Source organism: Gymnoscopelus microlampas (genome assembly GCF_963454915.1).
Source record: "Gymnoscopelus microlampas genome assembly, chromosome: 24".
In the NCBI taxonomy this organism is placed as follows: domain Eukaryota; kingdom Metazoa; phylum Chordata; class Actinopteri; order Myctophiformes; family Myctophidae; genus Gymnoscopelus; species Gymnoscopelus microlampas.
The window spans coordinates 3,256,547-3,280,340 of record NC_139961.1 but is presented as its reverse complement, the minus strand read 5'-3'; the positions used below and the strand labels follow the sequence as shown (position 1 = coordinate 3,280,340).

The window sequence follows — 23,794 nt, the reverse complement described above, 5'->3', positions numbered from 1 at the left end:
CTTCTTCTGGATCTCCTGGCCGACCGCGACCTGCTAGGGAGATAAAGAGTTAAATGGTTAACACACATTTATGTGGTTTCTGTGAACTCTCTCCCATCCCCAAAATGGAATTTGGATATTTATTATGCTTAATAATTCACACCAGCAGTAGCACTTCAGTAGCTTCTGCGTTCTAAGAAAGTGGCGAGGTTCTACACGTTGTTTATGGCGAGGAATAATAATCGCCACTCTCCCCACTGCACAAGTTGAGGAAAGTTCAACTTTGCCGCTTGACCGCTTGAACCCTCGTATCCCTATTCTGAGGGCATCATTAGCCGAAAATAGCAGATCTACAAGCACACAACGCCTCACGCTGCGAGGCGGTGTGTGCTTGTAGATCTGCTATTTTCTGCAAAGAGGTTTGGAGTAGAGGGAAAAAAAGAGATGACAAAGTACAGAGTTAACGGTCAAGTATTGAGGGTTTAAGTGGTTAAATGTCTGAAAATACACATTAACATTTTTGATTTGATTTATTTGAAAAGCCAAAACCACATGGTCACCACAGGATTACACAAGAAAGTCCTGAGACTTATTTCCGTTGAGGTCCTCTTACAATTAACAATCAATACGTTAAAAATACAATACAAAACACATGTAACTAACGTAACACCACAAAGATACAAGTGACATACACAGTAGAGACACAGTACACATTACTCATTACGCAACAATACAAAAACACAAGTAACATACACAGTACATACATACATACTGTACAAACAATACAAGAACACAAGTAACATACACAGTACATACATACATACAAACAATACAAGAACACAAGTATCATACACAGTACATACATACATACAAACAATACAAGAACACAAGTAAACATACACAGTACATACATACATACATACATACATACAAACAATACAAGAACACAAGTAAACATACACAGTACATACATACATACAAACAATACAAGAACACAGGTATCATACACAGTACATACATACATACAAACAATACAAGAACACAAGTAAACATACACAGTACATACATACATACAAACAATACAAGAACACAAGTAACATACACAGTACACAAACAAGTGCTACCTTATCTTTCCTAGTCTAAAGACCCTCTATAGGGGAACCTTTTCTAATAGACATGATTTCGTTTTGTATTTAAAAGTCCTCAGATTTGTTGTCAGTTTGACACTGTTTTCGAGGTCATTCCACTGTGTGGCTCCTATGTAAGTAAAAGATTCCCTACCAACCTTACTTTTAAAAGCCGGCTGGCTCAAATCTGCTACACTGGCTCTGATGAAAAAATTGTGTACTTCGCTTCTCTGAGTAAAACATGTCTTTAAAAATATGGGGACCTCGCCATACATTATCTTATGAACCATGGTGAATCTGGCCATGGTTACCCTGGATTCTACTGGGAGCCAGTTGAGTTCTCTAAACTGGTTCCTACCTATATGGGATCTGGGTCCTAACCCCAGTATGACCCTGATCAGTCTATTCTGAGCTGACTGTAGCTTTGTTTTGAGGGAATTCATTAAGCCCTCGAACCAAGATGTACATGCAAAATCAAAACGGCACATAATAAGAGAATTGGCCACCACCTGTTTTGTCTCCCTATCCAAGTACCTTGCTGTCCTTGCCAGAAATTTAGTCAGTCCGGAGACTTTGCTCAATACCTTGCTGGCCATATTTCGGCCATCTAGGTTACCCTCCAAGATACAACCCAGGTATTTCCCCGATGATTTTGCTTCAATGTAGTCCGAATTTAATTTGACCTTGAATTCAGGGCTCTTTCCTAATTTGATTTTAGAGCCAAACAGAATTGATTCTGACTTCCCTGTGTGTAAAGATAACTTGTTATCTATAAGCCAGGAATTAACATTTGTCAATTCCTGACTCAGGGAACTCTCTAGTGTGGACATTAGCAGAGCAGAGTCATCCGCATACAAGAACAAATCACAGTTACAGGCGTCTGTCATATCATTCACGTATACTAAAAACAGTGCTGGGCCTAGAATGCTTCCCTGAGGGACACCATATTTCATGATGCTTGAATCAGACAAAACACCATTTGCCTCTACCATCTGTTCGCGGTCCGTAGGGATGATTGAAACCATTTGCATGCTGCCCTGTCTGCCCCCAGGGCCTCAAGCTTGTTGAGAAGTCTAATGTGGTTCACCGTGTCGAATGCTCGCCGTAATTCAAGCAGTACCATTCCACATAGCTTCCCACTATCAACCTCTTTCCTAATTTGTTCAGTTAAGAATAATAAACAACATGAATCCAACACTTTCATGGAAAAGATAATGTGTATACAAACCAACACTGATGACAGTGCTGTCAAACACGTTTATGAAGCTATCTATTAAATTAAATCTATGAAAAAGTTTAATCTGCAAAACAATTTTATACAATATATAGTGGGGGGGTCCCTGCTTCATTTCTCTGTCAGCTAAGGGGTCCTTGGCCTGAAAAACTTGAAGACATAGAAGCTGGGACTGTCAACAATACAATAATCAATGGTAAACAGGACATTGATTTGTGTTGGGTGGTCCTATTTGTTTGACTATATTTTAAAAGAAATAACTGTGTCAGTCGGCAATAGACACTGCATGCCCAGACCTTTCAAATTCCTTTTCTGTCATTCATCAAACTTTATATGAGGAGGAGTCGAGGAGACATATTGTCTTTCAATCTCTGGTTTCTGGCATTTTAAACAACTGTTCACTGTCCATGTATTATATCATCATGTCTAGACGACCCCAGTGCTCTTGACCCATTGTTGTCCTGTCTGTCCAGCATCAAATGCTGGATGAGCGAGAACTTTGTGAAGCTAAATGAGGACAAGACAGAAGTTCTCATAATTGGCTCAAGGGAACAGAAAGAATCAATAAGAAGTAGGCTTGGTAACATCACTGTAGGAAGTAACTCTACAGTCAAGAACCTGGGAGTTATAATAGACTCTGAACTGAATTTTAATACACATATAGGTCAAGTTATCAAGATTGCCTTCTTCCATCTGAGGAATATTGCACGAATTAGAGCATATCTGTCGCTGGATGATGCAAAGACATTGATCCACGCTTTTGTTTTCTCTCGCTTGGATTACTGCAACGCTCTTTTCTCTGGACTGCCAAAGAAAACAACCGACAGACTCGTTCAAAATGCGGCAGCCAGAGTTTTAACTAAAACCAAGATGAGGGAACACATTACTCCAGTTTTAGCTTCACTACATTGGCTCCCGGTTGTTTTTAGGATCGATTTTAAAATTCTTTTGCTTGTTTATAAGGCTCTCAACGGTCTGGCACCCTCCTACCTCTATGACCTCCTCCCCAGATACGTCCCAAACCGTCCCCTCAGGTCTTCTAGTGCAGGCCTACTTGAAGTGCCTGAAATGTCATATAAAAAATACGGCGAAGCAGCATTCTGCTTCTACGGGCCGACGGCCTGGAATAAGCTTCCTCTGCACCTAAGACAGGCACCCTCTGTCGACAGTTTTAAAGCACAGCTCAAGACTCATTTATTCACTCTGAATCTCTGTGCTGTTGTTTCTGTCTTTATCGTTGCCTGACCCACTGCCTTTTATCTTTAAGCTTTTATCTCTTGCCACTGTACTTTGCCACTGCTCTATTGTTTTAATTGTTTTACTTGACCCGCTGCCTCTTATTTGTAACCATTACTTCTTGCCATTGCCCTTTTTACCATTTTCTCTATTATTACCATTGCTCTAATGTTTTTTGCTTTTACCCTGTGTTTTGTTTTCATTTTTTCTTTCGTTTTCTGTAAAGCACTTTGAGCTGCATTTAGGTCATGAAAGGTGCTATATAAATAAAGTTTATTATTATTATTATTAGACCTCCAGAACCACATACACAGATCTACAAAGTAAAAGCCTGTGTTCATTCATTTAAAAGCTGCAATCCGGAACTAATTTAACCAATCTGTAAGGCAGAGTATGTTATTACAACATAACTACATCTGCAGTGGTTGCCCTACTCTTCCATTGATAAATAAAATATGCTAAAAACTTAAAATGACACTTTTGTTAACCACTTGAAAGCCAGGATTCTGGGGGGAACATTCGCCAAAGATAGCCAAAGATCTACAAGCTGCGTTACAACGCGTTGTGAGCTTGTAGATTTGCTATTTTTTGCGTAGAGTGAAATAATAGCGCACCAAATGCGCTCTTATTTTACATTACAGGTCTGTTTATAATCTCCACGATACGATTATTGTGAGCATTGTTTATCACGATAAATGATAATAACGGTTAATAAAACATCAACTGATGCTCAAACTTGGACATCATGAGATCACGAGTGCAATCACTCCTGGTACAAGGAATCCAGGGTAGTAGGAAACAAAACGTATGGATTGCAGCACAGGCGTAATATCTATATGTAACTTTTCCCTGTGTTGTTTACGTAGCAAAACAATAAATACACTGTTTGCCAATCATTTCCATGTATACCAGCAGTTATCATCAGCCACTGGAGTAGTGTGGTGGTGTTGTTTACCTACAACTACACTGTATTTTCACCGTTTGTTTTGATAGACAGGGATGTTTTTGGTCTCCCAAAACAAACGGTGAAAACACCAAAAACACAGCAAGAGGGCAGTGTGTTTCTGTAGGTAAACACCACGTCAGTCACCACCACACTACTCACTTCTGGTATATAGGGGGAAATGATTGGTGAAAAATGTATTTAATCTTTAACTATGCAAAAACAGAGCAAAGTTACCTACTATGCCTTTAAATAGGCATAAAAATGCAACCAAATGAACCCTTGCGGGTACACTTGGTTCCATTTGTACACTCTCGGGGGTTAAAGTAACACTCAGTGTTTTAGAGTGCAGCATTTTGTTCGAAATAACATGCAGTTCACTTCAGTAGCAATGCGGGGTGGTCATTATTGTGCAGTGTATTTATTGGACCAGTTTTGGTTTTATGATGCCTAAAACATTGGTTCTCAAAGTGGGGTCCTTGAAAGGTTACCTAAATGTGTTAATATAGTGTCACAATCGTTTTAACCACTTTTGCCATATTTTATACTTTGGCTATTTTTTGAAAAATCGTGCAAATTGTGCAAATCTTGGAATAGATAGTATTTATTTTCTGTTTAAGCGAACATTTTAACTCAAACCTTTGCTTTAACTTTTGCTACTTTAAGTATATTTTGATGCCAATGCTTCTGTACTTTTACTCAAGTACATTTTGAATTCCGGACTTTTACTTGTAACAGTTTTTCTACATTGCTGCATTGATACTTTTACTTAAGTAACAAATGAGTACTTTGTTCCACCACTGCAGAGCAACCCTACATATAGCAGCTCTGATCATTGTTAGCATCGTTAGCACATCGGCTAACGTTGCATAAAGACGTCTGGACGCATCGTTTCACGCACTAAAATGCTTAATCAAACGCTTTTTTAAAGTAAAGTTATGAACTAGCACACATTTAAAGGGTTTAATGTTCCGTCAACGCACCCGTTATCTCCGTGCTGGTCCTCAATCTCTCTTATTTTATTCAGAATAAAATCCTGGAAGATTAGCTCTATGTTGGCCGCCATGTTGTGTGTGTCACCAAGGATACAGACCCGGGTAGCAACACATGCCGTGCGTGTTTGGTTCCATGCTGACTCTGGTTCCTAGCAAGGAAGAATTTCTTTGACCAGATCTGTAGGGGGCGCAGTGGAGTATCTAAAGCATTGTTTTCCTTCCGGTGAAATATTTTATTTTCAGACCAAAAAGTGTATTTCAGACGTGAGGTGGGGGGCTCAGAGTGTTCCCACTAAGGAAAGTAGGCTTTCAACATCTTAAAACAGTCTTTGTTTTGGGGAGTAGCGTGAGTAGTATTAGTAGTATGTATGTGTTATGGAGAACTCCTTCTAACGCTATGGACCAGAGCTAGGTTGCTAATAGTTAGTTACAGTCATCTATGGTTATTGGTTACACTACAGTCAACTCTATGGTTACAGTAGGTTCCTACTTCCTCCTAGCAGTGCTGCCAGGTTTTGCGAGAGAAACAAGCAACCAGGTCCCCTATGAAAACAAGCCCAAAAGAAGCTACTATGGCACTTTAAACATAATACATAGGCTATTTTAAATAGCCGACCTACAAGCTTGTAGATCTGCTATTTTCAACAACAAGCCCAAACAAGCAACTGCGCTTTAGAAACAAGCCCAAATCATCAAGTTCACTTAAGAAACAAGCCAAAAAAACCACCCGCAACTACCAATATTTAAGAAACTCTACAGAAAATCAAACACAAAGTGACTTATAATAAGCGGACATGGTAACACTGCCTAGTAGTTAGATTCCTGTTCCCTAGCCAGGATGTGGGTTTATACTGTGTTGCTGACAGCCAGCTGAGCTGCCAGACAAAATACATGTGTTACTTGACGTAGCACTAATTTCATGTAGAAAAAAAACATATTCTAACGTAATTTAGATCAAATGCTGTAACTTAATTATTGCTGTATTGACAGTATTCTCAACATATTTTGGATTTAGAACAATGTTGAGACACTGATAGCCTACAGACTCTTTTATATGACATATTCCATTACTTATACACGAAACGATATAGAAATAATCCCAAATGTTTGTTGGTTTTGTATGGTTTGAGGAAACTTTTCTCTCAAACCACAAAGGAGCTGGGTGAAGTAAGAACTTGTTCAGTTTCCATGCGTTTTTTGTTGTTCAGACTTGATAAAAACAAACCTGATTCCAGTCTGGATAGGCCACAAATCTAATTATGGGTGCCAGTGTGAACGTAGACAAAGTGTCTTTATATGGATTAAACGTTTTGGGTCATGTCAATTATATTGTTAGGGTTGGATAGACAGTGATAACATTATACTCACTTTTTGTCTGGCCACATACATTCTTGATTGATTGATGTACTTTATTTAGTAAGACATGAGAACAGTACATGACAGTACATAACAGTACATGGAAGTACAAATTCGCAATACAAGGTCTACTAAACTGGATAGCTCAGTTAAGCACGTAGCTTGTTTAAGATGAGATCCCCACGCACACAAATCATGATGACATATAAGAGACAGACAGATATACACACTACTATACAGAATGTCATACAATCAGTTTACAGGTTACTGGTATGAAGGGTGAAAAATATGTACAAAAAAAGAAAGAGAGAGGGGGGGGGTAGGTTAGGTTAGGACATGGGGTAGGTTAGGACTTGGACAGGGGCCATTTTTGAATTGCAGCCTCCTGAAGGTGTATCTTTAGGGCATTTTTGAAAGTGAGTAGGGTTTTACACTCCTTTACTCCTTAGGGCATTCCACATTTTAGATGAATAGCATGAGAAAGAGTTCATTCCCTTTGTTGTGCCAAATCTGGGTTGAACATGGTTTGTGGAGCTGCCTCTGGTGGAAGTATTTTGACAAATACAGGGGGATCCCAATGTTGTGGTGTATCTTGAAGACCAGGCCCATAGCAAGTTGCTGTACTCTGTCCTCAACCCTAAGCCATCCAATCCTAGAAAAATGATCAGGGGTTAGATGGGTTTTGTAATTGAGGCCAAGAAGTAGCCTTACAAGTTTGTTTTGGGATGTTTGGAGCCTTGTTTTTAGGGCCTTGGAGGTGTTGTGATACCATGAAGTGCATGCATAATCATAATGACCTTGTATGAGGGCCCCTACAAGAATCTTCAGAGTATTCTTACTGACTTTACGAACAAGCCTCCACATCCTCCGTGTTATTTTGTGGACCTTTTTGATCGTCTTTTCAGCGTTTTTGTCACCTGAGAGGTTTGCCTCCAAGATGGAACCCAGGTAGGTAATTTCCTCCTTTCTTGTGATAACATTTTCACCCACTTTGATCGTGAAACTCTCAGCCTTTCTAAGGTTAGGGTTGGACCCAAAGAGGATGGATTCAGTTTTACCCAGGTGTAATGAGAGTTTGTTGTCGGAGAGCCAGATGCAGATCTTGTTGAGTTCAGTGCTGAGAGTTTTCTCAACCTGCAGCCTGTCCCTGTCCGAGACCAGCAGAGCCGAGTCATCTGCGAACAGGAACAGTTTGCAGTCGCAAGCTGAAGACATATCATTCACATATATCAGGAACAGTAGTGGTCCTAGTATGCTTCCTTGAGGAACACCACAAGTCACTGGGAGGGGAGGGGACTGGGTGCCGTTTACTTCCACCACTTGCTCCCTCCCTTCCAGGTAGGATCTCATCCATTTCACCGACGTGTCATCAAAGCCTATTGCTTTGAGCTTATTGATCATAATTGGGTGATTAACGGTGTCAAAAGCCTTCTGGAGGTCCAGCATGACCATGCCGCAATATTAGCCCTTGTCGACATCTTGTTTGATAGAGTCGTTCAAATAGAGAAGGCATGTGTCAGTGGAGTGGTTTGTTCTGAAACCAGATTGGAATTTGTAAATTAGATTTTTTTCGGCAAGGTACTTATCAACCTGTTCGTAGACTATTTTTTCCATGACTTTCGAGATGGAGCTAAGAATAGAAATAGGGCGGTAGTTGCCAGGGTCTAATTGGTTTCCTTTTTTGTACAGAGGGGTCACTCTTGCTTTTTTGAAGTCGTTAGGGACCCGTCCCTGTATGATGGAGAGGTTTATTATGTGGGTAATGATTGGAGCAATGGAGGTGGCTGAGTCTTTTAGAAATTTAGCGGGGATGTTGTCGGGACCTGTGGCTCTGTGTTGTTGGAGTGCACTCAATTTTTTAAACACCTCATCTGTTGACACAGGGGAGAGTTTAAAATCATCTTTGCGTACACCCTGTTTATCGTAAAATGAATCAACATACTCTCCACCATGACTCCCAGAGTGAGGGGGTAGTTTTTCAACTAGCTCTGAGGCCACGGTCGTGAAGAATATGTTGAGGATTTTACTCACTTCCCGTTTGGATGAAATGAGAGTGTCATTCACCTTGAGGTTTATGTTTGTAAACCTGGTTTTCAATTTCTTGCTGCAGCCTAGTAGGTTGTTGAATAGCTTCCAGAGCTCACGTGGTTTGTTTTGATTTTCCTCAATTTTGCCATCGAGGTAGCTTTTTTCTGCTAACAACAGCATGCCATTAACCTTGTTTCTTAGCATGTTTTTCTCTTTTTTGAGTTTCGCTACGTGGGATTCGAGACCTTTGTTGAAGCTTTTGGCAAGTTTGATCCTACTTTTATGATAGTCAGAACACTTTTTGTCTCTGACTTTCATGGTAGTAAGGATATCCGAATTCATCCATGGAACCGAGCGGGTTTTGACCCTGATGGTTTTCATGGGAGCCACACTGTCCAAAATTTGAATGAATTTGGTTTTGAAACCAAGCCAAGATTCGTCTACCTGTGTGCTGTTTAGTACGTCGGACCAATCCTGTTTATCTAGTCTGTGATCCAAGTCCTCACTCTTGTAGTTTTTGAGGTCTCTGATCGTGACTGTTTGGTGGTAACCGGTCTTAGGTTTACGTTTCTTTCTGGTGCAGAAGATCATGTTATGATCAGATATGCCACAGGTAGAAACACCACTATTGAGGATTTTGTCCTTGTCCGTTGAGATCTATGATAGTTTGAGTGGAAACACACAGCCTTGTGGGCTGAGTGATCAGCTGGTGGAGTGAGTGCCGATTACAAAACCCCCTGAATGACTTAAACACTGACGCTTCCTTACGGAGCATGTCAGTGTTAAAGTCACCAAGAAGTACTGTCTCCTCATTGTCCACTTTAGCTAAACATTCATCAAGTCTATCATAGAAATCAATCTTGCATCTTGTCCTCATAGGATAAGCCTATAAGCCAAGTAGAGGCACCTGTGGCTCCAGAGATGACTACAATATCTCTGGGAACTTCTAACATAAATACTAAATACTCTAAATTCTAGTTCAGAACCTAAGTGCAGGCTGATTGAACACTTAATGCATAGAGGTTAGTGATAACTTAGGAAAAAAACAGGTTTGTACGCTTTCAAAAAGGATTACCGTAAAAAGAAGTAACTCAAATAATAATCAGGTTTACTGGATTATTTGCACAGGAGAGACAAGGTGGTACAGTGTCAAAAATATTCTCTACTGGTAATACAAAATGTTCATCATTATAACAGACAGTTTATCTCTTATTAAGCCCACCCCACAATATAATATCAACATGAACAGGGGCAAAGGCTCATCTTGGTGGCACGGTTAGCTGTGCTCAGGCATCATAAACTGTAGCCACAACTTTCATGGGTAAGAAAGAGTAGGCCAGGGAGCAAAGACATCTTATCTTAGCAGTTACAGAACTGTCCCTTCTGAGCAAATACATCATACTTTATGCAATTATCCAAAGTGATACAATACAATAATCATACAATAATTATAATCTAATAAACTATCGATTATAAATTATCCATCAGTTAGACAGAAAACATGGTGAGTAATGGGGGGGAAGTGTATGAATTGTGGGGTATCGATCAAAGCCAAGAGTCAGACAGTGGTGGTACAAGCCCAAACATGGGTTTTTATTTAAATGATATGGCACAGAATCACTGCATAAACGGTCAAATCATAATAAAGGTGAGTATCTAGCACTGTGAATAATTGTTCAACAAAAGTTCTTCCCAGGGTTGGGGCTCAGTAGACATCAATCATTCAACAAGGTGCGACACAGATTCAAAGAGGGGGGGGGGGGGGGGGCGGGGGCAGTGAGCTCCGCTTCACACCTTCGGCTCAGAGCATTGTTTCTACAGGGAATCACTTGTTTAGAGGGGCCGTCCTCACCCCTTTCAATAGGCCTCGCTCTACCTTTGCATGCGAGGCTTGTGTAAGACCCATACGGTACCTATAACATATAAGAGACAATATTTTAGCGGACTTTTCACTTATCAAACACACAAGCTTTGGAAGGGAAAATAGTGGAGTCTTTTTCTTAACGCCTGGCTGCCCGTCCTTCACCATGGAGAGATTGATACTAGTAAGGGTGAGAGAGCAGAGAGTATTTGTAGCCAACGCCCTGGCCATCACACAGGTGCGCTGAATTGTAGTTGATCGAGGAGGCAGAGTGGCAGGTACCGCCCCTCGATGACGCAGCCTAGACTGAGGCGCTGCCTTTTGGTCCTCTCTCTGTCTCTCTCTCCCTGCCTCCCCATGCGAACCCTTTTTCTACCCCTTGTTTTTCAGTAGCGGGGGGCGGGGGGCGGGGAGCGGGGGGCGCCCAATGGCTTTTTGATCATCTTGATGATGATGGACCAATTCATAGAACCGCATTCTTTAAAAAAGAATGTTTATAGATTTTTTACTATCAAATACATTGATTAAACACTTTAATCAACCCTATTTTATACTTCGTTGTACAAAGGTGTTGTGCAAAATAACAAAATGTCCCGAAATTATAAAAAAGTTACTCATAAGGCTATCATCATATAATGATTTATTTATATTGACTGTATCGACAGCTGTTTCACTCATCTAATATAACAGTTTATACTTAGGCTGTCGTGAAAGTGTAATATTTAGAGAAATTCTAAGTTTCAAACGCAAATTTTATTTTTAATTTAACCAGTAAAACCACGTTGAGACACAGTCGCAAAAGTAGTGGTGAGACAGCTGTTTCACTCATCTAATATAACAGTTTATACTTAGGCTGTCGTGAAAGTGTAATATTTAGAGAAATACTAAGTTTCAAACGCAAATTTTATTTTTTACTTTGAGACACGTTGAGACACAGTCGCAAAAGTAGTGGTGAATTAGGCAAATGGATATGTATTATATATTTAGACTGCATGTTTCCTTTAAAGTTTAATGCACGCAACTGTTTTCGCCAGATTTCATTTCTGCTGTTTCTCTTGAGCGTGCGTCAGTCGGGCTTCAACAACAAAGCCGTCTGCGCATCGACTTCCGCTGCACTGACAGCGCTCGCCCAGTGTGGGCGGAGCTATCCGTCTAGGATGTGACGTAGGGACTAGGGCGCCCCCCGCTCCCCGCCCCCCGCCCCCCGCTACTGAAAAACAAGGGGTAGAAAAAGGGTTCGCCCTCCCCATGGTTATGGGCTTACCTGCCAGGCGGTCTCGTGGCGAGACTCCACATATCACCCCCCTAAGCCCGCCGCCTGGGTCGGGGGCTTCAGTTTCCACTTCCTCGTACAACCTCGAGAGGGCGTCTGCGTGTGGGATGTCCTTCCCCGGGCGATGTTCAACTTTAAAGTGGTAGTCCTGGAGCTCCAGGAACCATCTCGTCACACGGCCATTTCGGTCTTTATTGATAGATAGATAGATAGATAGATATACACATTATTCACTTCTGCACATAGTAACAGCGGGTCGATGCCGACGTGTACGCCACAAGGAGCAGCTGTCCCACCAGTTTCATCCTCCTCGTTGTCACAACACAAACTGCTGTCGACTTTATCAAAAACTATTATGTCTTTTTACATCACCGTTGTGACAAAAGTTTTTGTTACAAACTGGACAAGTCACAGGCTTTTCTCCTGTATAATAATAATAATAATAATAATAATACATTTTATTTATATGGCGCCTTTCAGGTCACCCAAGGTCGCCTAACAAAACAGAAAAGAAATACAAACAATAAAGCAAGTTTAAAATACACACAAAATACACATAAGGCCTGCAGCAGACTTTTACTCAAGGTGAGCATAGGCCTGTTTGAAAAGGTGAGTTTTGAGGTGGGATTTGAAGGTGGGGAGTGAGTCCATGTTTCGAATGTCGGGGGGAAGGCTGTTCCAGAGGCCAGGGGCAGAGCGGCTGAAGGCTCTACCCCCCATGGTGGACAAACGAGCAGCTGGGGGAACAGTGAGGTTGGTGAAGGAGGAAGACCTGAGTGACCGGGTGAGAGTTTTGATATGGATGAGATCAGACAGGTATGGGGGGGAGAGTTTGTGGATGGCATTGAAAGTGTTGAGGAGGATCTTGAAGTCTATGCGGTATTTAATCGGTAGCCAGTGGAGTTGGTGAAGAACGGGGGTGATGTGGGAGATGGCAGGGGTTTTGGTGATGATGCGGGCTGCAGCGTTCTGGACCAGTTGGATTTTATGGAGGAGTTTGTGGGGGAGACCGAAGAGAAGGGAGTTACAGTAATCGAGGCGGGAGGTGACCAGAGAATGGACTAGGATGGCAGTGTTGTTGGGGGTGAGTGAAGGGCGGAGGCGGTTGATGTTGCGGAGGTGGAAGTAGGCTGACCGGATAGTGTTATTGATGTGGGAATGAAATGATAGGGTGCTGTCGAGGACGACACCCAGACTCTTGACTGTATGAGTCCTCATATTGTTGGGGGTGAGTGAAGGGCGGAGGTGAGTGAAGGTGAAGTTGAGTTGAAGGTGAGTTGAAGTGTGTTGAAGTGTTGAAGTGTTGAAGTTGAAGTGAAGGAAGAGTTGAAGTGAAGGTGAGTTGTTGGGGGTGAGTGAAGGGCGGAGGTGAGTGAAGGGCGGTAAAATGTTACAATTTTTTTTCAAAATTGGCCTTTCCCTTGTATGAGTCCTCATATGTCTTTTGACATCACTGTTTTGACAAAAGTCACGGGCTTTTCCCCCGTATGAGTCATCATATGCGTTTTTAGGTGACTCTTTTGAGTACAGCCGTGGCCACAAACTGCACAAGTGAAACTCTTTTCCCCTGTATGAGTCCTCATGTGTCTTTCCAGATCGTAGTTGTCCCGAAAGCCTTTTTTACAAACAGTACAAGTGACTGGCTTTTTTTTTGTTGTGTCTTGTGTGACTTCAGTGTGTTTAAAGGTGACTGATCTACACTGGGCTCCCACTCATCACTGTCTTCAGTGATGTCATATTCAGAACAGTGTGAAGAGAGGAGCTGGTCACTAGTTGGATGTGATGTTCCACAGTCCTCTACATCAGCTGGTGTTTTCATGTGTTCAGTTGAGGTGCTGGCTACAGGCTCTGTGTCTCTGTTTTCACCATCATCACCTTCACTTTTCACTGCTAGTAATGTCAGCATTGGCCTATCAACCTCTTTTGGTCTTTGAAGAAGCTCCTCCTGCTCCTCTTTAATGTGTGGAGGCTCTGGTCCCTCTTGGACCAGACTGGGGCTCCTCTCTTCAGGGGAAACCTCCTCTTTACACACAGGGAGGTGCAGGACATCTAGGAAAAAGATACAATGAGAGACCGGTAAAGGTTTGAACATTTTTCAGTGTGTCCTCTGTTTAATGAAAAGCTAGTCCACACACATCCACTTCAGTGCCCAGGTTGCAGTTCTCAACAGGAAGGAAAATAAAGTATGCACATCAGTAAGAAAAGCTCCGCTATTTTTATTGCGCTCTCCTTTCCTGAGCGCTCATCTCCTGATGAAGATCTGACTGATGGAAACGTTGAGAAACAGATTACTATTTTTTTTATCTGAAACCTAGCATAATTTATGGTACATTCAGATTGATCTAGGGGTCCACACATCAATGTAGTCAAATTGTTAACGTTAAAATCGATTACCGATTCATATTGGACGGTTGATCTTTACACCATTAGTACCGACAAGCTAATATTGAAATACTTCCATCATATATATGTATATATATATTAATATATAATATATTAATCATATTCGGCCTTTCGGTATTCGGCCAACTGTTCTCCATTTTCGGCATTCGGTTTTGGCCAAGAATTTCCCATTCGGTGCATCCCTACCAACTATCTGCTATAGACCCTTGCACTTCCTTCCGTCGACGATGTCAGATATGTGAGATTGTAGATTTTTTCTTTCTTTGAGTCTCCCTTTTACCACAGACATCTCTCAGCAGCAGTCACCAGTAAATAAAAGAGTGCATACCGATTATGTACAACTTTACTACATGTTTAACCCATTAAGACCTGGAACTGTGTCATTTTTAGATTTGGGCTAAAAAGCTTTATTTTACACTTTGGCTATTCAAAAATAGCAGATATACAAGCTCATAGTGCGGCACCGAGTGCCGCGCTATGAGCTTGTAGATCTGCTATTTTTGAAAGATCGTGAAAATGTGTGCAAATCTTTGAATATATATATTTTTTAAAGCGAATATTTTTAACTCAAATCTTTGCTTCTGGGGGGTCCCTGGAACAAAATATTTTGATGGGGGTCCACGGCCAAATACATATCATTTTGGGGGTCCTTGACATGAAAAGGTTTGAGAACCACTGATATAGAAACTTGTGTTTTGCAGAGAACTGTTGGGATTTAGGAGACATGTAGAATCGGCTTCAGGTCTTAAAGGGTTAAACCTCCAGTAAATAAAACACTACATACCTATTCTATACAACTTCAACATAGGTTGCATCCTTGCATCGAACAGTCCTCTGTGCTCTGTGGAAATCACCAGTAGAAAAGACTTAGCAACCTCACATACAGAAAACATAACTCCTCTATTCTCTTTTTTACATACAGTAAATGGCTTCTGTTGTCTGCTTGATATTCTGCCTCAAATGCTATTTATTTTTTAAAGCATTAGGTGTGTGTGTGTGTGTGTGTGTGTGTGTGTGTGTGTGTGTGTGTGTGTGTGTGTGTGTACACGTGCTTGCGTGCAGATGTGTTTGCGTTCGTAGCAAACCATGCGCGTGATTCAAGCTTTATCACCAGGAAAGAGTCTTAAACGAGTGCATCCAGAAAAAAGAAATCATGGAAAATAAGTGTTTTCAGTGGATATATCTGTTGTGGGTAACGTTGTTAGCTTGTACAGTACTTGTGGCACTTCATATCAAGAAGGAATGGCTGCCCGTCATATTGTATATTGGGCCTGATTCACTAAGCCCGGTTACGCACAGATACAGATACTTATGCAAAAGTATGCACGTTCCACGAACAGAGTCTGATTCATCATTACATTTTGGCCGTGATGTTAAGCGTTATGTACGCTGAATCTAACGTCTGCTCGGAGGCACTCGTATGAGAAACATATCATAATTATGTGGCTTATACTTCATGCAAAATCAATTAAAACCTCAAATAATATATGAATGTGGCCAGGCCAACATTTGTGTTCTCTTTCGACCTCCATGGCAGCGAGTAAGTCTTATGATCTCACCTGGTTGTACAGTAGATTACATTACATTACAGTCATTTAGCAGACGCTTTTATCCAAAGCGACTTACAATAAGTGCATTCAACATAGGTAGGGAACGAAACTACTAATCACCAGAAGTCTTAAGTGCATTTCCTGCAAAAACAAGCAACCAAGAGAATACCTAGCGCTAAAGTAAAAGGTTACCTCTCGCTCTACTGCCAAGACCCGGCTCTTCATCAGCTGTCTGTGCAGCACCACCACCACCCCTCTCCTCCTCCTCCTCCTCCTCCTCCGGCGACGTGTAACTCAGGACTAGAAAAATGCAATTCATTATTATTATTTATAATGTACTGACAATAAGGTTACATTTGTACATTCTCAAAGTTTGACCAGTAAGGATCCATTTGCCAATCTTTACCAGCTGTACAATAAACAATAGCCATCAGGCCTAGGAGAGACACCGTGGCTCTTATGCCATGTACAATATAATGTATAAGGTACAAAGATGAAAAGATGAACACATAATGTACTGACAATAAGGCTACATATAACCAATCATGATAACATAGGATTTCCTCCACAGAACCAAATGGATCCTTACAGGTCTGTAACTCAAGAGTGTACAAATGGACTCCATTTACTAAATACATTCATTTCATCTCACATGTGCAGGGAAACCTTACCTCTAACCTTACCTCTAGCTGAACGTGCGGCAACACACTCAGTATCTGAAAGCATAGTAAAATATCAGATAGTTATGGTAAAGATATGCACAAAATCAGAGAAGACTTTTACAGTTGCCGTTGGGTTTTTTATCTTTGTAAATGATAAAAGCATTGAACCAACAGATAGGATAGAAATGTATTTGTCCACTTGTTTGACTTCCCAGGTAATACACAATGTTTGGGTCCACATCAATATCAACTCCATTCATTGACTTATTGTATGCTACAATGCAAGCTGGCTTCTGTTGTGAAAACATATCAGTAAGAAAAATAAAAAGCTTTCCTCTAGTTCTACTGCCAAAACCAAACTGTCCATCAGCTGTCTGTGAACTGTGTGCAGCACCACCCCTCTCCTCCTCCTCCTCCTCTGACGTGTCTAAGTAAAATATTGGTATAATATGTAAATATGATGTCCACAAAATCACAAATTTCAGGCATTAGCAGACATTCTTATCTATATCTGGCAGGCAGGCAGGCAGGCAGGCAGACACAGCCAGAAAGATGATAGAATGATAGATAGACACAGACAGACAGACAGACATATGTGAACGGATACAGTGCTTTAGGCATCAAGTAGTCATTTTACAGATTGTTGAAGTACAGAATATAAGCTTTCATATGATGTATCATTCATTGAAATTGGAACACATTTGAAGAAGATGTGACCATTTTAATCTTGTTATCTATAATAGTCCAAACTGAGATAATCCCTCCTAAAGAATTTCCACTTCTATAGCACCTCTCAGCTCCAGGTAATGGGCGTGAACAATGGGTAATTTATTCAACCTAGCCACTCCTCTAATCACTCCCCCATTGACACCTTTCAGTCAGCTGTCCACTATATAGAAATTTGATGCAACACAATTACATATTTTTTAGGTATCCTACTATCCTACTATCCTACTATAATTCTAGTAACCTCTGTGCGTTTGTAGTGGTGGTGGTGGTGGTGAAGACACCCGGTTCTCCTCACTGGCTGGACCAATTGCTCTGATTTTGCTCACAGCCATTGACCATTACCATCTGAACTTAACTGTGAAGCCCGTTTTTCAATTTCATCAAATCTCAGCTTCTTATTAGCGTTTTTGTGTCAAACACTGTCGCCATGGTTACGGGGCTGCCCAGCTATGGGACGAACTGCCTCCCGGGTTGCCAGATCATGTGCGCATATCCCCCCACGGATGCGCTGCGCCGACCGGGTATGGTCTAGTTTTTACTTAACTGGAGTATTTCCAATACTTTGACTTCTACTCTACTACAGATCAGAGGAAAATATTGCACTTTTACTCCACTACAATTATTTGAAAGCTTTAGTTACTAGTTACTTTTCAGATGTAAACTATGATATAATGAAACATACATTAACCACTTTAGCCCTATTTTATACATAGTCTATTTGAAAATAGCTGATCTACAAGCTTACAATGCACATTGCGACGCGTTGTGAGCTTGTAGATCAGCTATTTTCAAACATTTTAGTACTTATACTTTAAGTACATTTTGACACCAAGACTTTAGTACTTTTACTTTGATTGAACTCAAGTAACATTTTGAGCACTTTTACTTGTAACAGAGTATTTTTATATCGTGGTATTGCTACCACCGAGTGCTTCTTCCACCACTAAATTTGAGTGGCCCACTGGTAGTCGACTACGGTCGAGGTTTACCTATTTAATAATGAAAGACACGACCAGCTAGGTCCTGGATTAACTCCAACCTGGTGTTTGCACTCTCCATTTACAACCCGTACATCTACATAAACGTTCAGATTTCAAATATAAAGTGCTTATCTCATGGCCACGGATGATACCATTAACTTCGGATGGGTCTAAGTACCCGTATCTTCCATATTGTTCAATAAAAAGCATTTTAATCCAATCGGCGGCCATTTTCTCATAGAGTTATAACGTATCAGGAGTGCAATACACCCTAACCATTACGGCCACGTAGTTGAAAAACAACGGAGACAATGGCCATCAATCGGATCAAAATGCTTTTTATTAAACAATACGGAAGATACGGGTACTTATGAGGGCCCATACATAATTATAACACCCGTGGCCATGAGATAAGCACTTTATATTTTAAATCTGAACGTTTATGTAGATGTACGAGTTGTAAATGGAGAAATGCAAACACCAAGTGTACGTTCAGCCATGACGCGTGACCGTGAGCTAACAATGCTAAGGCCTAGCTCGTTATTCCACCGTTGTTTTGTCCACAAACATCTTCGGTGAAATACTTCCATACGAACGTCGAGCGGCCTGTTGTTTAGCTGGGGCTGCCATCACAGCTGCTGTGTTCGCTACAATGTTATATTGATTATACAACTAGATTCTGTCCCGAAAAAGACTAACGCAACACTGGCCGCTTCGGCGCTTAATCCCACCGTGGTGAAGTTAGTTTCAGCCTCAGGTTGAATATTACTCCAGTAAAGTAAAAATACCTCAAAATTGTACTTAAGTACAATACTTGAGTAAATGTACTTAAGTTACGTTACACCCAGTGGTGAGCTGTGGATTTTTGAACTAAGGGTAGCCTACTGTATTTTATGACGTCACGTGCGCGCGCACGTGCGCAGGCATGTGCACATAGCCACTTAATAATACTGTATTCAACATGTGATTATTAATGTATTTATATTTCTTATTATTTTGTTCACATTGTTAATTTGTTGTTTTTATTTTTGTTTCAATTAATCAATTATTTTATTTTCCTTTTAGTTTTATATAAAAGCCCTTTACATAGACTCACCCACACATAAGCAGTTAAAATAATCAGACAACTTGTCTTTGTCTTGTCTCAGAGAACTGGGTCCTCTGCTAAGCGATCCCCTTCACACTCAGTGCAGAGACTGTTGTCTCTCATTGTGAGAGGAATGTAACACATACACATTCAATTCAAGTCCATGGCTTTTCTCCAAGCCTAATGTTATGCAAAGCAGCCAGGTAGACGCTATTGAGAATGTCTCGCCACTGACGGCGCGAACCTTCAGAGGCTATTGTTTAAACTTTAAGGTGTTAACGACCGCCGCTGACGGTGAGTGCATGTGGAGCACGCGCGAGCCCCCAGCCCCCACAGTCTCAGAACTAAGGGTACGCCGTACCCGCCCGTACCCCCTAGAGCTCAACCCTGGTTACACCACCACAGAGGAGCGATACTGATGGGCGGGGATTAGGCTTGTAACCGGAGAACAATGGGCCAACAACCAACCAAAACCACTCTCATGTTAATGTTATCCCTGCAAGTTAAAGCCACTCTCCGCCCCCAAAAGACCGACAGAAACACACAGAAACACTGCTCTTTTTGTAATGTAATTTAAACCACTTAATGATTCTAAAACGCCTATCCTTTGGACTATAAACCTTCTTCAACATTCGAACTGTGTTAATATGAAAAAAAACGAAAATCACAAAAAAAAAAGTTAGAAAAGCTATTTTCTACTGCTTGTCAATGGGCGAATTGATGCCCTAAACTGAACACCAGACCTGCTCACATATTATAGGAAGAAAGGTGATAGATGGAGCAGGAGATATAAGAAAAAAGAACATAACACATGTCAAATAATCAATAATATATACAGATTGTGTATGTAGTAGCATACAGACAGACAGACAGACAGACAGACAGACAGACAGACAGACAAAACATATGATAGACAGACAGACAGACAGACAGACAGACGATAAAATGTACTTACCATCAGGGAAAGAACTGGAAGCGGCGCTTCTGCGCCCGGTGGCTCTCTCTCTCGTGTGTGTGTGTGTGTTCGTGTGTTCGTGTGTGTGTGTGTGTGTGTGTGTGTGTGTGTGTCTGTGTCTCGTCTGTGTCTGTGTCTGTGTCTGTGCCTGTGCCTGTGCCTGTGCCTGTGCCTGTGCCTATGCGTGTGCGTATGCGTGTGCGTGTTCTCTCAATTCTATCCATCTCTGTACGGTCTCTCTCAAAAGCTACTCCTTACTGCGTCCCCACAAATGGCCATTGGGTCCCACACACTTTTATAAACTTCTGTTCCACTTTGATCCACGGAGTCTCACAGCTTGTTTATGATCAGTCCTGATTGCTGTTGTCACTGGTGACGCACCGGAACGCGGAACTGCCTTTCAAATGAATGGACGAACTTTTCTTTCGTTTGTTTGTACATATTTATCCACAATAAAGAAACAAAAACAAACAAAGAACGCACTCAAACGCAGGGGGATCTTAGAAGAGAGCCTTAGAATGTTTAACTTTATGAGTATGAAAAATCGCTTAAATAACTATTACATTGATTATGTAGAACTCATTGAGTTTTAAAAAGGTTTAGAATTGTTAGCTTTGCATTTATGATTATGAAATATAACTAAAATAAATATTAAATTGATTAATTATAACTCATTGCGTTTATTATGATTATTGTTGTGGGGGGTCTGTGGTCTAATGGACATTAATGCTTACATGTTTTATCAATGAAAAAAAGAAGTAAGAAGTAGGCGTAAAACATTGACGTTGCTATGACGGGAAACCCCCTGCAGGGGTCAGTATCTATCTAAATTAATTAGAAATTCAGAGCTTATTTTTCTATTTGTAATTAGATAATGAATACTAACAAGGGATCAGTTGTTGAAATACAACAGTTCATTTATTTATCTAAAAACGTCAAGTGCCAAACATAAAAAATATAAAATATAAAGCCTTCCTTATTAATATATAAGGCAGGCTTTATATCTATGGTCTCAATCATAGATATATATTATATATCTATGATTGAGAGGCACGGTCATTAATAAAGCAACTATAAAGACAAGATGCTTTGCGTCAATTGAAGTTAGGCACACACCGGTGTGTACAGTAAGTTAGTAACACCATAGTGTGTTATATGTATCCATTGAGCAAAACAATTTCCCCTTGTGGAAGAATAAATGAGGTTCAGGCAGAACATAGTGTTCCTGCACAATTTAATACTTTTTATTTTACTTTAATTACAGCACCATTAAAAGACACTTGCAAATTAGTGATCATAAGTCAGTTATAAAGTATGAGTTCATTTATGAGCTCAGAGATAACACCCTGCTCTCCCAAATGCTATGGCCAGGGATATAAATTGCAACTAGTCAATTGCTATGAACGTGTTCTTTAATCATTTCATTAAAAGCAGCATGTCAGTAACCACCAGTTCGGTTAAGCATATGATATGTTGCCCTTAGAAAGCACTGTCTGCAGTAGCCTAACTGTACCCAACTCACCATATTTTATGTATGGTCCTCCATTGTAGATTTGATCATTACATGTCTGACAGAATGAAACAAATATTCCTATATACATACAGATAAGATTTGCCAACAGCCTCTGCATAACATACCTGATGAAAATTCATATTAACATTTACCACAAGACATTTTGGAATGAGTGCCATTCAACCAATACATTATACTTGAGCAACAAATATAACCAATATATATACCACTGATAATGCAAAATGTAACTCAATACATGTAAAAAAAAATAAGTGAAGTCAAGAGTCATGCCTTTTGTAATGCAATATATATTTTACTCAGATGTATCTGTACATTTACTCAAGTTGAGACATTGCATTTTGTTTGACTGAGTTCCATTCTGAGAGTGTAGAATCTACACTCTCATCACACTATTCATCACTCTATTCTCAAAAAAGCCTATCTTTTGGGTAATATTTGACAATCAGTCTTGGCGACTGAGAACTTTAATCCATGCATCACTACATCTCAGAGGCAATTATACTTTTACTCTACTCCGCCATTAAACAAAAATGATAACATAAACAATACTTTTTTTTTTCTTTTTCTTTTCTTTTTTTTTTAACGCTCCCTGCACTACATCTCATAGGCAATTATTATACTTTTACTCTACTCTGCCATTAAACAAAAATGATAACAAACAATACTTTTTTTTTTCTTCTTTTTTTTTTAAAGGCTCCCTGCACTACATCTGAGAGGCAATTATTATACTTTTACTCTACTCTGCCATTAAACAAAAATGATAACAAAAAAAAACTTTTTTTTTTCTTTTTTTTTAAACGCTCCCTGCACTACATCTCAGAGGCAATTATTATACTTTTACTCTACTCTGCCATTAAACAAAAATGATAACAAACAATACTTTTTTTTTTGTTAATGCTCCCTGCATTAAACCACTTCAGCCTTATACAACAATCTACAAGCTCATTGTGAGCTGCTGTTGTCAAAAGACCAATACATTTTATACATTTGAACTTGTGAAATGAGACCTTCTCCTGCAAAATTAGTGCTTTTGGTACATTTTGATACCAATACTTTTACTCAAGTTAAATTAAAATAATAATGTTAGTTTAAACATTACAACTAAACATAATAAAAAATAAAATAAAAGTAAATGAGAGAAGACAAACTGGTCCCTGAACCCCACTCTGTACAGAAACTGAGAGACTACTGATGGAAAGCTACTCCCTCAGTATGTCTCTCAATTTGTCTACAAAATCAGCCATCCCATCAACCTCCCAAGTTTTCTCTCTGAAGGCGTCGTTACGGCACAGCGGGCATCTGGTGGTCCCATATTGATGGATCAATTGCTGCACACAGGCACGGCAGCCAATCTGGGCACCGCAACATTCTGCAATGACTGGGTTTTTCATGGCACCTGCAAAGAATCAAAATAATGTTGATTAGAACATACATTTGTTAAGTCCATTCCTATAGTATTGCTCTAGACATCAGGTTTGCACTCAAAGCTTAGCCTATAGTTTAAAAAAATAAACACCACCACTCTTTAAGAAGTTCTCTTTTAAATTCGGGCAGATCTTCTGCAATATTTAGCAAATAATTTAGCTTTTAGTGCACAGATTGTTTGTATCATTACATTAATTAAGCATTGACTGAAAGCTAGTTATTGATAAACTTGGTGCACAGTTACCATGGCAATCTGGAGTATCAAGAAGCCTCTGCTTCTTTGCATTGAGGAGCACGATGTTCTCGTTCAAGTCCAACTGCCTCTTCACGAGCGCCCCTATCGCCTCCACAGTGGCCTCTGCATCTAGAAACTGGACACTGACAGAGTCGTCCTCAAAAATCATGCCACCTTCCACCTCCCCGACAATTATATTCCT

General features: G+C 40.3%; 1 protein-coding gene and 1 long non-coding RNA gene across 2 annotated transcripts in view; one reads left to right on the top strand and one right to left on the bottom strand.

Annotated features, from left to right (window-relative positions):
• Positions 1–23,794, top strand: part of LOC311041053 (uncharacterized protein) — a gene marked incomplete at its 3' end in the record, with an annotated part of 464,158 nt that overhangs the window by 92,581 nt on the left and 347,783 nt on the right. The window lies entirely within an intron of this gene.
• LOC311041174 lies at positions 16,256–20,531 on the bottom strand. Its single transcript, XR_014600362.1, has 3 exons — positions 20,399–20,531; positions 16,669–16,701; positions 16,256–16,285 (listed from the first exon to the last, which is right to left on the bottom strand). It is a non-coding gene; the product is annotated as an uncharacterized lncRNA (long non-coding RNA).